Here is a 14,480-nt window from a genome sequence, read left to right as displayed (position 1 = left end):
TTCTTCTTCTTTTTCTTTTTTTCTTCTCACGTTCTCTTCCTTTGTGCGAGCCGAAGAAATGGAATAAAATTTCGTAAGATGTGCGAAATGGTCGCCGAATATTCCCCCACCACCGCCACCCTCCGCCCCCCAGACTTTGGATTCCGGCGGCCCCGAGCTGCGGTAATTTTTCTCCGGCCCGGCCGGAAAGTAAAAGGTCGTCCGAAGTGACTCCGTGTTACAGGTCACGTGACGCCCTCGAGTCCGCACGACATTTCGCGCTTAATGCGAGGCGAGCGGAATTTTTTTCTATCCGCCGTTCCTACGGGTATCGTGCGGCGCGCGCCTGGAACCCGTGCCCGCCAGGAATATTACGCTCGCGGATTCGCGAGCGATACGTAAAAGATATAGCGGGGAAAAGAAAAAAAAAACCGCGACGAGCGCCGCACGCCCGACTCTGTGGGTCAAGGTCGCGGGAGATTCTCACGGTCTGAAAACTCGGCACCGCGTACCGAATACTACATAACCGCGCGTATCGAAGACTTGGGGGGGGGGGGGGGAAATATATCGCTTTCGCCGGATCTCCGGCCGGTGCCTTTCGGATTACCGTACACTGTACAGAAATTCACGTATTTCGGCGTAAAATCGAGGCGATCGCGGTTTCTAATGTCCCTTAATATTTCAGGGCCGACAACGATCTTTAACATTAACTACACGCCAGTCTGAGAAAGTATATATATGCCGATTGGAGAAAATTAGCCACGTTCGATAACGTTGTATACGAATGTAATATAGGGTAGCGCAAAAAAGGACTATTATTATCATTATTTTTTTTTTTTGCGTTTTCTATGTGAAAGTAGATTAGGTGAATATACGTTTCAGGAGCCCCCTCCGAAGATCAGGTCGAAAAAAAATGTTTCAGGGGTTTTTGAAGATTTCCAAAAATCGTCAAAAATTAAATTCGTTTTTTCTCATTAAAAAAACCAAACATTACATTTTCATTGTGAATTTAAAAAAAAAATGTTTCTTTTCAAATAAATTTATGTTTGAAGAATACACAGACCACAATATTAGCTTCAATAACATACCTTGAAATTTAAGATATTTAAACGAATGGAAAAAAAAAAAATTAGTTTATCAATTTATCTCCCTCTTCGCCGTTATCTGTTATATTCTAGGTCGGACGAATGATGGAGTTTCCGAAAATTTAAAGTCGACATTTTCATTTCTGAAAGTAATAATTCGTAATTTTTTTCAACTCTCTAAGTAAAGTATCGGTAGGTAGGTACCTAAAATTTTTTCAAGCGATTTTTAAAGCTGAATATCAACGAGAATTAAACTCCAAAAATCGTTCGACAATTTCCTCGAGTATCTCGTGCTTTATTTTTATTCTTTGTTGGTACATCAACTCGAAGACAAAAAAATTGAAAGTTTCTCCATATTTTCATTCAAAGGTCGCTCTAAAACATTTCAACTACTTTGACGAGAACTTTAGAAAAAAATTCGAGAAATCAAAATACATCGACGCTCTCTCCTGACCGAGCGCGGAGGGCGAGTTCTAACCCAACCTCGGGGCGAACCTTCTAGAACACGTGGGCAAGACTTCCGGTGTTACGCAACCTTCTTTACTCCCGCGAACCGCGTTCCGAATTCCACTTCTCCCAAAACTCGAGAAACAAGCGAAGAGCGACGGAGGGAACAAAACAAAAAACTGTTCATCTCTGTAGACAGGATTCAAGTTTTGAAAGTTTGAGCGGATCGTCTCGTCGGTTTCATCCGTAAAAATGGAGGGGGGTGGGGGATGAGGGGATGACGGGATGAGGATGGGAGCGAAAGGGTACGATATCCGCACTCTAAATTCTCGCTCGGTTCGCATGTTTATTTTTTTATTAGATTTCGTCTTGTTCGGGAATACGAGAGTATACACCAGCTTTTAGGTGGAGGGTTGGGTTGGGGTGGGTACTCGAGGTATACGTACGTACAAACGTTTGGAAAGGGTGTAGGTCGCGTTCGCTCGTGCGAAGTTGTCGCGCGGAACGCGCCACCCCCCGCAGCGTAGACGGGATTTTACGAAAGATCTGCATCTCGCGTAGCGAGAGTGTATAACCGCAACTTTGCTTCTATGTATCCCCCCCCCGGATGCATATGAAACGGAAAGAATGCGGGCCGGAAAAATGGATGCGGCAAATTTTTTGAAACCAAAGTTTCACCCTGCCACCACTCTCTGAAAACTATACACGCGCTGCATCGCGACCTCGCCGAATCCTTTCGAAACTACTATTCTGCTTATTTCGGCGGCGCGTAACATAGTTCAATTTTTCTCGTTCGGAGTAGGCGAGTGAGAGTAAAAAATAAACGAATTAAATAAAGTGAAACGGAAAGAAATTACGATTTCGCGAAATTTCAGGCCAGACAAAATGGCCGACGAATAATAACACGGTGATCTTTTACTTTACTGCACTCAAAACATTTTTATACAGCGATTCTTCGTCTGAAGTTCGCGACCCAATTTCCGTGCGTCGAATACACGATTTTTATTAGCCCGCTGAAGCTAGTCGTCTGAATTTATCAAAAACCACACGAAACCGTACAGAAACGTAAACCATATTAATGAGCTTTCAACTCGTTATCCGTCGGCTCCATCTTCTTCGAAGTGCTCCCAATTATTCGAGAAAAGGGCTCGCGAAATTCCGGGCCTTTTTTTTCAGGGAGAGAGAAGAAGAAGAAAAAAAAACAAAAAGAAGACAGAAGAAAACAGGGCCTTTTTTCAGGAAGAGAGAAAAAGAATAAAAAAACAAAAGGAAGACAAACGAAAATAGGGCCTTTTTTCAGAATGAGAGAAAAAGAATAAAAAAACAAAAGGAAGACAAAAGAAAACAGGGCCTTTTGTCAGGAAGAAAGAAAAAGAATAAAAAAACAAAAGGAAGACAAAAGAAAACAGGGCCTTTTTCAGGAAGAGAAGAGAAGAAAAAACAAAAAGAAAACAGGGCCTATTTTCAGAAAGAAAGAAGAAAAATAGAAAAAAAAACAAAGAGAAGACAAAAGAAAACAGCGAGTCTCGAAGATCGCAATCGAATGCGTCGACCATCAACTGGGAGGGGGGTGAAGGGGGGGGGGGGGGGGGAGAATAAAATCCCTGCCCAAGAAAACGGTCGCGGACGATAGCCTCGCGGCGCATCCTTCGGAATTCAATGTGCCGATAAAAAAAAGTCCTGCACCTCCGGCGTGTCCCGCCTTCTCTATGGGATGCGGAGGGAAAGGGATAAGCCCGAATTTATGGATAGCAGATTTCGGGCTGACTTTGGGCTTCCCGATAAGATTGTCGCTTCCGTTTATTTGTATCGGCGTTTTTTTTCCCCCCTCCCCCCAACCCGCGACATTCGCCGGGTCGTTCTTATACAGAGCTGGCAATAAATCGCGAACATTATATTCCCCGGTATATAGATATATATATATAAAGGTATAATGTGGAGATACTCCGGCGTTTTGTATACCGCTGAGAATACAGGTGTGCGAAAACACGTTGCATTATTATATACGGTTATATTATCGCTACGATGAATACAGACGACGATATGAAATACATACACACATATATATATGTATATGACGTCGCGTGCCGTGTTTTTAGGTAATTGAAAAACTGGAATAATTCGCCTCGCTTTTTCCGCATCGATTTCTGATCCCTCCCCGGTTCCGGAGGAGGAGGGGGGGAGGGGGAGGGGGAGAATTTTAATTACGCGTGTAAAATTTAATTGCAAACTTACTCCGGTGAAGACTCCATCCCTCGCGATCGTCGCTCCGCATTATATGCGGCGGCGGCGGCGTACTCCGGGTACGTCGATTCTCCTCCGTTTTGCGCGACTCGATACTTGAAAGTTGAAAGCAATGTGGATGAAGATAATTGCGTCGCAAGGCTTTCAGCGCTAGATCTTGAAATCCGATTCTCCGGGGGAAACGAGAGTGCGGGAGCGCGCAACCGCCCTCCTCCTCCTCCCCTCCCTCCTCCGATTATCAATCACACTCGAGTCGATCTCTCCGCTGCAGTCCCTCGTTTTTGTGTTTTTTTTTTTTTTTATTTTTCTTGTTTTTTTTTTTATTTCCCCATTCCTGAAACAAAACGCCACTATTTAATCGTCGCTCGCCGTTCCATCGATTCTCAAATGATTCGGAGCGCGCTGCGAACTTCCTCAGCTTCCCCCCCCCCCCTCCACTCCACTAAACAACCACTTAAAAATTCCCCTTCACTCGACGTCGCTAACTTTTTTTTTTTACGACGTCCAAACTTTTCTCTTCGTTTTCCCCGAGCTTTCTTTTCTTTTTTCTTTTTTTTTTTCTCTTTTTTTTTTACCCTACACGGGGTTTTCCCCCCCGCCCCTCGTCGTTCGGTGTTACCTGCCCACCGGATGTTGACAAAGATTCATTCCGAGTTCTGGTGTATACGGCGGTGGGAGTAGCCCCGAGGGTCTTCGTGATTAGACGTCAAGTCGTAACTGGGAGCGCGCGACGAAACCATGAGATCTTCGAAGTCTCGCGACGCGTGTCTTTTGCGACGAGTAGAAACGCGTTTTGTACGGATAAATGTTACAGACGGTTGATAACTGCTTCGGTACGAGATGAAGTTACGTCGGTTATGTCTCCGCGAGCGGAAAATTGGCGGAGAGATAATTCTCGCTCCTCGTTTACTAGCGTCTGGTTTCATTTTCCCCCACGATCGTACGAGCGAAGACCCTCGACACGCTCTCGCCACACCCACGGAAAAAATATCTTCCGTGATTTTTTGCCCCTTGAACATTTGAAGTAATTGCGAAATCGTTGACGAAGTAAACTATACTCCGAAATGGAGTTCGCGAATGAAGATGGCGCTGGAGGCAAGATGGCGCCGGAGACAAGATGGCGCTGAAAACAAGATGGCGCTGGAAACAAGATGGCGCTGGAGACAAGATGGCGCCTGACGACAGGCAACCAGACATACCGCGCGAACCAGGATTCTCGATTTTCTATAGACTCAGTGCCAAAAAATCGCGCATGAAACTTTTCGGAGACCATTTTGAAGAGGAGATTTCGAGCTACGGAATGGCTACCTCAAACTTATCTACGATTTTTTTCAAGCTTCGTGGAGAAGTTTGAAAAACTTGTTTTCCCCGAAGTCTGGCGACTGAAAAATGACCTTGAGAAGAATTTCCGAAAACCATTTTCAAGCAGGAGTTCCGACCTCCAAAACGCTACCCGGAATGATCTTCTGACCTTGGGGAACAACCACTCCGCCTATTTATCGCCGTTTTAATCGAAAGGTATAAACGTCCCGCCGCAGGATCGTCATCGCGCGGCGGTGATTAATTTCTAGTTTTTTATTCGAAGGCTTACAAAAAATCGCTGCGTTTGTCTCCGTAGCTCAGCTCGTATTATATCCGACAAAGCCGCGACTCCTCCGGCGGTTACGTCGGACTCGATTAAATCGCGCGGCTTTAGATTCGGATTCGCGATTGCAAATAATCCGGATCCGCGACCCGCCCGACTCCCGTCTGGTTTGCTTTGAGGTGTTCGAGGGCGAAATCCCGGCCCCTCTAAACCCCAGGCGTTAATACCTCCGCCGCCTATAAAGGTTTCGGAATCCGATCCACCGATGCGCCGGCCGTGGGTCGTTTCGGACGCAACGCGGATCCGGATCCGCAGCTACCGCCGAATCTCCTTCGGTGACAAAGAAAAAGTCTCCGCAAAAATATCAAAAACGAAAATACGACCGCGCGATCGTCTCGCCGAGTAGGGCCGACCCCAGCCGAGTCAGCTGATCGGATTAACGTCAGCGAGGACGTTCGGTCCATCAATCTTCCGAAGGACTCTGATTGTGAGGACCTCGTTTTTTTTACGCTCTCCTCATTTTCTCGTCGTCGATAATTGTCGGAAATTAATTAGAGGAGATCTCGATCGATTCCCGATCCGGGGTGAAAATTCGTTCTCGCACGCGGTTCACGGCGGATTCGTCGGACGCGCGTCGCGATTAAGTGTCCGCTCCGCCGTCTCCGTTCGTTGTTACGGCATCCGGCGTTGCAGGTCGATAACCCAAAATACCTTATCGATCCCTGGGGAGCATCGAAGTGTATCGAGCCCGGCCGCAGTGTCCTCCGGTATTCCGGGGGGGGGGGGGCCGACCGCGAACAACCCCGTCGGGATCATCGTCTGGGAGGAAGCGGAGGATGGGGTGGGAAAAAAAGGACGCGCGGCACCGCGAAATAAAAAAAAGGGTCCGCACCGCCCGCCCCGGTATCAATTGGAGAGAGATTCCCGACGCTACCCCGAGTGATCTCCCTGGTAATCCCATTCCGCGGCGCGATGTGCGGCACGTTATTCTTACTTACGGGGACACCCGACGATCGCTGCCGCGATAAAACCTCGTATCGCGGTTATACCTACGCACCCCCCGGAACCGGGGGGATGAAAAACTAAAAAAACGTTGAAAAACGAACGCGACGTACAAACGCGAAATATTTACCACCTTCGCGCGTCGTGTTCCGGAAGCTCGGGGTGGGGAAAGAAAAAATTAATTAATAACCTAAAAAAAACGATAAAAAAAAGAGAAGCAGGATCGACGAGGTTGAGGCCGCGCAACGGATTCCATGGAAGGATAAAAGGGGGGGGGGGGCAAAATTTGACCGAAAAAATCGAATTCAAAGCCCCCAGATTCCGATATAGTACGCGCGACCGGACGCAGCGACCGCGATTCGCGTTGTCCGCAGCAACTCTGGTCGGTTTTTTTTCTTTTTTTTTTTTTTTTTCTTTCTGTTTCGTAACGCGTGATCACCAGCGCGTCGTACTCGTCTCTCCGGACTATCTATACGAGTTCCGGAAGTATTTCCGGCCGCGCAATCTCGCCCATTACCAGCGTATGCCGTCGCGGAGCACGCGATGAAACGTACACTCGGTCAGATTTGTCGTGGACCGCGTTTTAAACATATATATAGCTGGGCCGGAGGTCCCGAAACGGACAACGCGTTACAAAAAGGTCTCTGCATGATCGCCATTTTTGTCCTAATTTGCGTATATGGCACGTTAGGGTTCATACTATATTTTGAACATAATAGTGATAATAATGAAAAGTGCCAACAGTAACAATTTATTGTTTTACCATCGTTGGACTGATTAATTTTTCTCTATTTCCTCGTTACTCTCGACTTTTAAATTACGCTTTTTTTAGATTTTTTCGAGATATTTAACGCCGTATTTATTTATATTTTCAATGAATAACTATAATAGTAGATAACCTCAATTTAGAAACGATTCCAGTCTCTCGATGTTTATATTTACTTCCTACTACCGGACGCCGCCATTTGCAATCGCCATTTTCGTCCCAATTTGTGTATACAGTACGTATACCTAACCTAACGTGATTTTACACTATAGTGGAACGTAATAATAATAATAAAAATGAAAAGTGCCAACTTCAACAATTTATTGTTTTACCATCGTTGGACTTTTTTTTCGCTCTTTCCTCCTTACTCTCAACTTTTAAAATACAATTTTCAATTTTTCGAGATATTTAGCACCGTATTTATATTGTTCATCATGTTTTTTCACTTCCCTACTACCGGGCGCCGCCATTTGCAATCGCCATTTTGGTCCCGCGACTACAATTCCCCGTGCAAAGACCTTCCTACCTCGCATTTTCCCTGGCTTGTGCCGGCTGAAAAAGTTCTCCTTACAAGCCCGTTTTCGTCGTAAGACGAAGACCGGGGGACACATGCGAAAATTTGACACCACCGCAGATCCGCGGCTAACCAATTTACGGTGTAGTACGTACGTACGCGGTAGGTAGTTTAGGTTAGGTTAGGTTACCGCGGATATAATCAATGCCGTTGAGAGGCAGTGATTAGGAACTGCGGTGACTGAGGTCCGGGGATGGAAATCTACCGGAATTAGCGGAGACGAGAGCTATTTATGATTGGCAGATACGGAAGTCGGGTAGTAAGAGCCGAGGGTAACGACGAACCGGATCGAGTCGGTTCGGATGGTAAGACGTTCTTCCGATTGAGAAGGCCGCGGAATCGACTCGATACGATTGGTACGATAAACGAGCGGTTATATTTTTAGCCCCCAAATTGATCTTGACCTTACGCATGCGAACCGGAGCCAGGGGATTTTTAACGACTCGAATAAAAGGAAAGGAAATACATCCGCTCGTAGAGAGAGGCGAATAATCTCTCGCTCTCTCTCTCTCCCTCTCTCTCTCTCTCTCTCTCTCTCTCTCTCTCTCTCTCTCTCTCTGGAAAGAGGAAGACAGGGAGAGAGCGGAGCCGACTAACCTGAAAAAATCAACTGTCAACGAAAACGGGGAATCCGCGGCGCGTAACGCGTTATCAACGTTGAACGCAGAAATCTTTCACCTGCCGAGGTGTACCCCGGACTCGAGCGTGATTTCTCTCCCACCTTCTCGGCCAATTTGAAGACAAAGGAGGCCATTACCTGGGTAATGGGGTGCTGATAACAACTTTAATGCCTCCGTTATTACCTCCGAGTCTACAACAATAAGAACCTGGAATACAGGCGGCGCGGGGAGGGGGAGGGGGGAGGGGGGAGGGAAGAAGGAGAAGAAGGAGAAGGAGAAGAGGGAGAGGAGAGGAGCGGATCGAGTTGGGCTCCTCGAAAAAATTAATCGCCAATCATCGTCGCTCCGAAATTCACCGGCTCCGGCCAATCGATGACCGTTCGTCCCCCGAGTTCGCTCCGTCGGCCTGGCACGGAAAGATATTTTCCGAAGCGACCGTGAGAGAGGACTATTAAACTTTGTTGTGTGTACATAGAAATACACGCTCGGAGAATGCAGAGCGAAGGTCAAATCCGATCGATCGAAGTTCCGAACGTTTCTGGCCCGAGAAACTGTCGAATACTGGGGTCACCACATTCCGCTGTCAATCGACGATAAATCATAACCTTGCAAGGGGTCGAAAGTGGTTCTTGAATCCGGCGTAAGACAGCTAACACGGTGGAAAGGTCTCAGCGAAGGATATCACTGATAAATAAAATGATAGAGTGGCCTTTATTTATTTTTTTTTGCTTAGCGACGGTCGGACCGACTCTGCGGCCTATATAGCTCCTGCTTCGATTCAAGCATTTTGAAGGTTGAAACTTGGACTCGAAAATAGTTTTTGAAAATTCTTCTCAAGGTCATTTTTTTATCCAGTGTAGTAGGTTTGAGTATCGAGTTGCGAAACTTCGGGAATAAAACGAGTTTTTCAAAATTCTCCACGGAGCTTGAAAAAAGTCGTAGATAATTTTTGGGGTAGCCATTTTGTAGCCCGAAATATCCTCTTCAAAATGATCTCCAAAAAGTTTCACGCGCCATTTTTTGACACCGAGTTATTCAATTTTGAACGATCGAAAACGCGGTTTATCGATTGATTTTTTGACCCGTTCGTGGTTGGTTTGCGTCTACTCGTCGATCCTGCCCTCGACGACATGCCTCGTCTAAAAATTGAATAACTCGGTGTCAAAAAATGGCGCGTGAAACTTTTTGGAGGTCATTTTAAAGAGGGGATTTCGGGCTACAAAATGGCTATCTCAAAAGTTTTCCGTGATTTTTTTCAAGCTCTGTGGAGAATTTTGAAAAATTTGTTTTTTCCCGAAGTTTAGCGGCTCGTCACTCAAATCTATGCCATGGAGACAAAAATGACCTGGAGAAGAATTTTCAAAAACTATCTTCAAGTCGGAGTTGAATCCTTCAAAACGCATCCCGGAATGATTTTTTTCGATATTTTTTCATGAAGTTGGAGTATTTTGAAAATCGGTATTCCTTCACCGTTAATTTTGTTGTTGCTCCTAGTTCCAACAACTATTAATTCAAGGGCTCAAATCGCTCGCTTGTTTATTAATTCGAGCAAACTTAGATCACGTCTGAACGACACTATCCACATTTCTCGTGCGTCCTAACGCACTTTTCCCCCTTATTTTCTTGCGCCGAAAAAATCGGCCGGTCGGAATTTTTTTTTGATTCGTCAACGTCGCGTCCGTCGGCCCGTCAACGGCTGCTCAAAAGCCGCGAGGCGTTAAAAATTCGGTAAATAATTTTTCGCGGGCAGGTCGTCGCGCTCTCAAACCCTTCGGGAGGTGATCATCCCACCCACCCGCCCTCCCAAGTACGGAGGGCGCGAAGGGGAACGGAAAGGGAAATTCAAGGGGTGAGGGGGGCGAAGGGCAGAGGGGCCGCGGAGGGTAGATTTTCACTGCTGAACTTATGACGTGTCCGAAAAACCCGGACGACATTGACGGACGACCTACTCGAGGAAAACGGGGGTCGACGCGACGCGGCGCGGCAACGGAGACGGAGGATACGTAGGAGCCGGAGGGTCGCCGCGAGTCGCCCCGTTCCGGGACGACGGTCGACTCGAGTCGACTCGCGTTCCTGGGCTTGACGTAGCGCATTTGTTACGCTATACGTTTTAACCTTCCGCTGCGGATATTAATACGGAATTAATTTTACACTCAAATTATTTAGCTCTAAGATAAATATAAGGAGAGCGAGCGGACGACGGGGGGGCCGCCAGTCGTTACAACGAAGAGGCCGAACCCCCTGGGCTTTCTTTGGGTCTTCGAGATACCCCGCGCGGGGGTATCTGGACGTCGGTATTTATCGACGACGAATCTACTGCGCTCTATCTTGGAGCGACGCGCGGATCGCGATCCGTTTCGCGGATGATGTATTCCTCCACTACCCCCGTATAGTTACGACCGCGAAGCACGTGTTTGCTCTGGAAGTAATTAGATCGAAAGTCGTCGTCGTCGTCCCCCTCCCCCCCCCCCCTCGCGCCCCCCGTCGCGGAAACTACGGCGGAATCGATACACCTGTTGTTTAAATTGTGATCGATTTCTCGTAGGTTACAATCGACGACGCGTACCCCTCTACTCTGTGTACACGCGTCTAATTGTAAGTAGGTTGAAATGCGGAGGAGACTTTACAGGGCGCGACCTTCGCCGGGCGACGATTGACCTGACAATTTCACACGTCCAGTCGATTGTTGTGGTTTTCCGTCGGATTTTTCGGAGCTTCGGAAATTCGACGGGACTCGGCGAATCGGAGAACACACCGGCATTTTACGGCAAAACGAAGACGTTCGAAGGTCTTATGGTCTCCGATCGTCTTTGAAGTTTTTTTTAAACAGAACAGAAACCCCATACCCGATAGCATTTTGGAATTATGCATTTTTTGGAATTTACGGTGTTGAGATGAGCCAAATTTTTGGGTTTTTTACCCCGACAACGACTCATTCTGGGGAAGAGAATTATCGCATTTTTAGCGTCGACGGATTCGACGACAAATTGATAAAAAATACGGAAATTCAATTTTCGAAAAAGGTTCTGCACCTTCGATTTGCAATTTTTTTTTTTTTTATCCAAGCAAAGTTTTTGAAAAGTCGAAAATTTTAAGACCAGTATCCAAGCGGGCGCTCGATTCTGTGAGCTTTCGTTAACGATATCGTGAAACTTGATTACATTTTCGTTACTTGAAATAAAATCTGTACTTTTTGAGACAGAGAGGCCACTTTTTCCAAAATATTTTTTGAACTTGATGAAGCCGTTTGGATGTTGGGAGGGGTCTCAGGCGACTTATTAACGCCAAAAGTGAAAATTTACAAAACATATTTGTTCGTTTGATTGAATTTTTTTTTTTTTTCATCACAATTCAAATGTTTGCTTTCCAATTTTTTTTTTTTCAGTTGGGATACCACGGAAACTCTTTTTCGAGAGAATCCAATTGCAAAAATCAGAAGATATCTTGATACTCTACACCGAAATTGCCGAAACATCATTTTTTTACAAAATTGTAAAGCAAAATTTTGAAAAATCGAAAATAAAAATTCAATCCAAAAAAACGAATGATTAACGATTAACTTGTAAAAATGTGTTCATCTTTACTAATATTGACTGATTCGATGACAAAAAATCTGTCTGAAAAACTTCCCTCGAATTCAGTTTTTTTATATCGCATATATTTTGGAATAAAAGATAGATTTTTACACAGACCGGACTCTCGGCCCGTTCAAAAATTTGCGGGGTTTAAAGTAGAGCCAATGAACTGATTTTCAAGAATTTAGAAAAGAAAAATTTTAAACGTGGAGAGTTTTTGAGAAAAATGATGGATTTTGTTTATAAATTGAATTTTGGTTGGAAATTTTGACTTTTGACGTTAATTCAATTTCCAAGACCCCGCATAAGACGTCGCAAAAAGTTTCATCAAGTTTGAAGAATATTTTATACAACAAACATAAAAATTTTGGCCTTTCTAAAAACCTCCGGTCCGGAAAAACTGCGTTTGAAAAACTTGAATTCGAACGTTTTCGTTCCGACGCGGAATTCCCCATTCCTAATAAACCCAGTAACACGATCACAGCGTACTCCCAGACGATATAATACACTGGAAAATTACTCATTGTTAAACCAAGTGAAATTCGAATCAGTTCCAAGAAAATCCCTGAAAGGAATCCTCGGATTCCCCTGATTGCGTGCCAGGCTTAGGGTCGTGATGGAACAAAGGAGAAAATTCGTAGTCCGATTTTCTTGCGCTCCTAGAAAAATCCTTCCAGTATTTACAATCGCGTTATACCCCCTAACAGCCAATCTGGGAGCGTTGACGAATCAACCGCGAACTTCGGACCCGATTCTCTCCGAATCGTTCCAAAGAGAAAAAAAAAAAAGAAAAAAAAAAAGGGGGACGCGTCGAGGGGTAAAACGCGAAAAAAAAAAAAAAACTAAGACCGCAAAAAGCGCAGAGTTATTAAACGGGTTCGTCTAATTCCCCGCAGCGTTCCGCGCTTATTATGATCCGAATCGGGTGGCACGAAACTATTTTTTTACCTATGTACGAAGTTTTTTTTTTTTTTTTTTTTGTTTTTTTTCCTTCACCCTCATCCCCGCGGTTTTCCCGTCGCGGTAACAATTATTCGAAAAGACAACCGGCGTCCGGGTCGGAAGGACGACGAGAGAGAGAGAAAAAAAAAAACGCACAGCCAAAGTTTTTCCGTTTCCGAAGAAAATTCTTCGCCCCAAAACTGCGGAGGTCGCGGTTTGGCGGAGGGAGGGGGAGGGGGGAGAGAGGGAGAGAGGGAGAGAGGGAGAGAGGGAGAGAGGGAGAGAGGGAGAGAGGGAGAGAGGGAGGGAGAGGAGAGGAGGAAAAAAGGGAGGGAAAAAAAAAGGGCGACCGGGAACCCGAAGAGGTTGCAAGGAGGGTCGTTCGCCTCCGCCGTACCTTGGCATCCAATCTTTATCACCGCTCGCTCGCTTCCGAACTCGTCAGGCCCTACTAGACGTCAGACTTGACGAGATAACGGGAATACCGAGATGTCAATATACATGTATATATATACATATATATATATATATATATATATATATATTGTACATATATATGCGTGTGTGTGTGTGCGCTTTGCCGGCGCGGAAGAGGCGGCGGAGGTCGGTCGGGTTTGGCGAATCGATGAGCGATGTCGTAGGAAATTACAGGTATCGCTGTACGTCTAAAATCTATAAAGATACACCGCAGGTTTGCACTCGATTCGCGCGACGATGAATACGCGCGGAACGCGTACACGCGCGCGTTATCGAGTGAAATAAAAATGATCACCTTATATTTTGACGCGAAACGCGGACAGAGGAGAGAGACGGAAGGATCTTTTCATCTCGGGGAATGAAAAAAAAAAAATTTTTTTCCGAGTTATACGCGACTTCGGATGAAGAATCGTTTCGAACGAGAGAATCGCGGCAACGAGTCGACGTGCGTAAACCATCGGGACACGCGGTATACGGGGAATTCTATGTACGCGTCGTTTCGACGAATTGAAAAAAAAAAAAACAAAATCACCATCTTCGATTTTTCTAACTATTCTTTTTTTTTTTGGATAAGAACACTTGGTCGGAAAAAGTTTTGTGATTTTTTTTTTTCTTCTACACATTTCATTGGCCAGCTGTTTTCGAGTTCCGAATTCTCGAAAAATGAGAAACGCAAAATAGCGCCGTGATCGATTTTTTAGAAAAAAAATTCTTGAGAATACTGTGGCCTGCAAGGAAAAACATTTTTTGCTTTCAAAACAAAGTAGAGAGATTTTTTTTTCTTCAGTTTTTCTTACATTTTTGTCCATTTTTTTTTCAAACCGAGCTAACAATTGACGTGTTGGAAAAAATAATGTACGTTTCTAATGCCAGGAAAAAATGTCGGAAGAAGTTTTATAAAAATTGAAATAAGTAGAAAAAAAAAAAAAATTGTCCACCGTGTTCGTTATAAGTAAAAAAAAATCGTTCACGGCGCTGTTTTTATTTTCCGAAATTTTCAAAATTCAAAACTCAATAACGGCTGGACAAAAAAGTTTGAAAAAAATATCAAAAAAGTGTTTTAAATCAAGATCAATATCGAGGAACGAAAGAAGAAAAAAAAATCGCCGGGACAATCAAAGAGCTCAACTTTTCTCTTTGCTTCGACGAAATGACTTGGAATCACCCATATTTTACATAGATAT

General features: G+C 45.0%; 1 protein-coding gene across 2 annotated transcripts in view; it reads left to right on the top strand.

Moving 5' to 3' along the window:
* Positions 1–14,480, top strand: part of LOC105684959 (5-hydroxytryptamine receptor 2A) — a 46,305-nt gene that overhangs the window by 20,215 nt on the left and 11,610 nt on the right. The gene's annotated exons all lie outside the window — the stretch shown is intronic.

The sequence above is a fragment of the Athalia rosae genome, chromosome 7 (genome assembly GCF_917208135.1).
Source record: "Athalia rosae chromosome 7, iyAthRosa1.1, whole genome shotgun sequence".
Classification (NCBI taxonomy): Eukaryota; Metazoa; Arthropoda; class Insecta; order Hymenoptera; family Athaliidae; genus Athalia; species Athalia rosae.
Note: the sequence above shows the minus strand (reverse complement) of the source record. Positions and strands in the feature narration are given on the sequence as shown.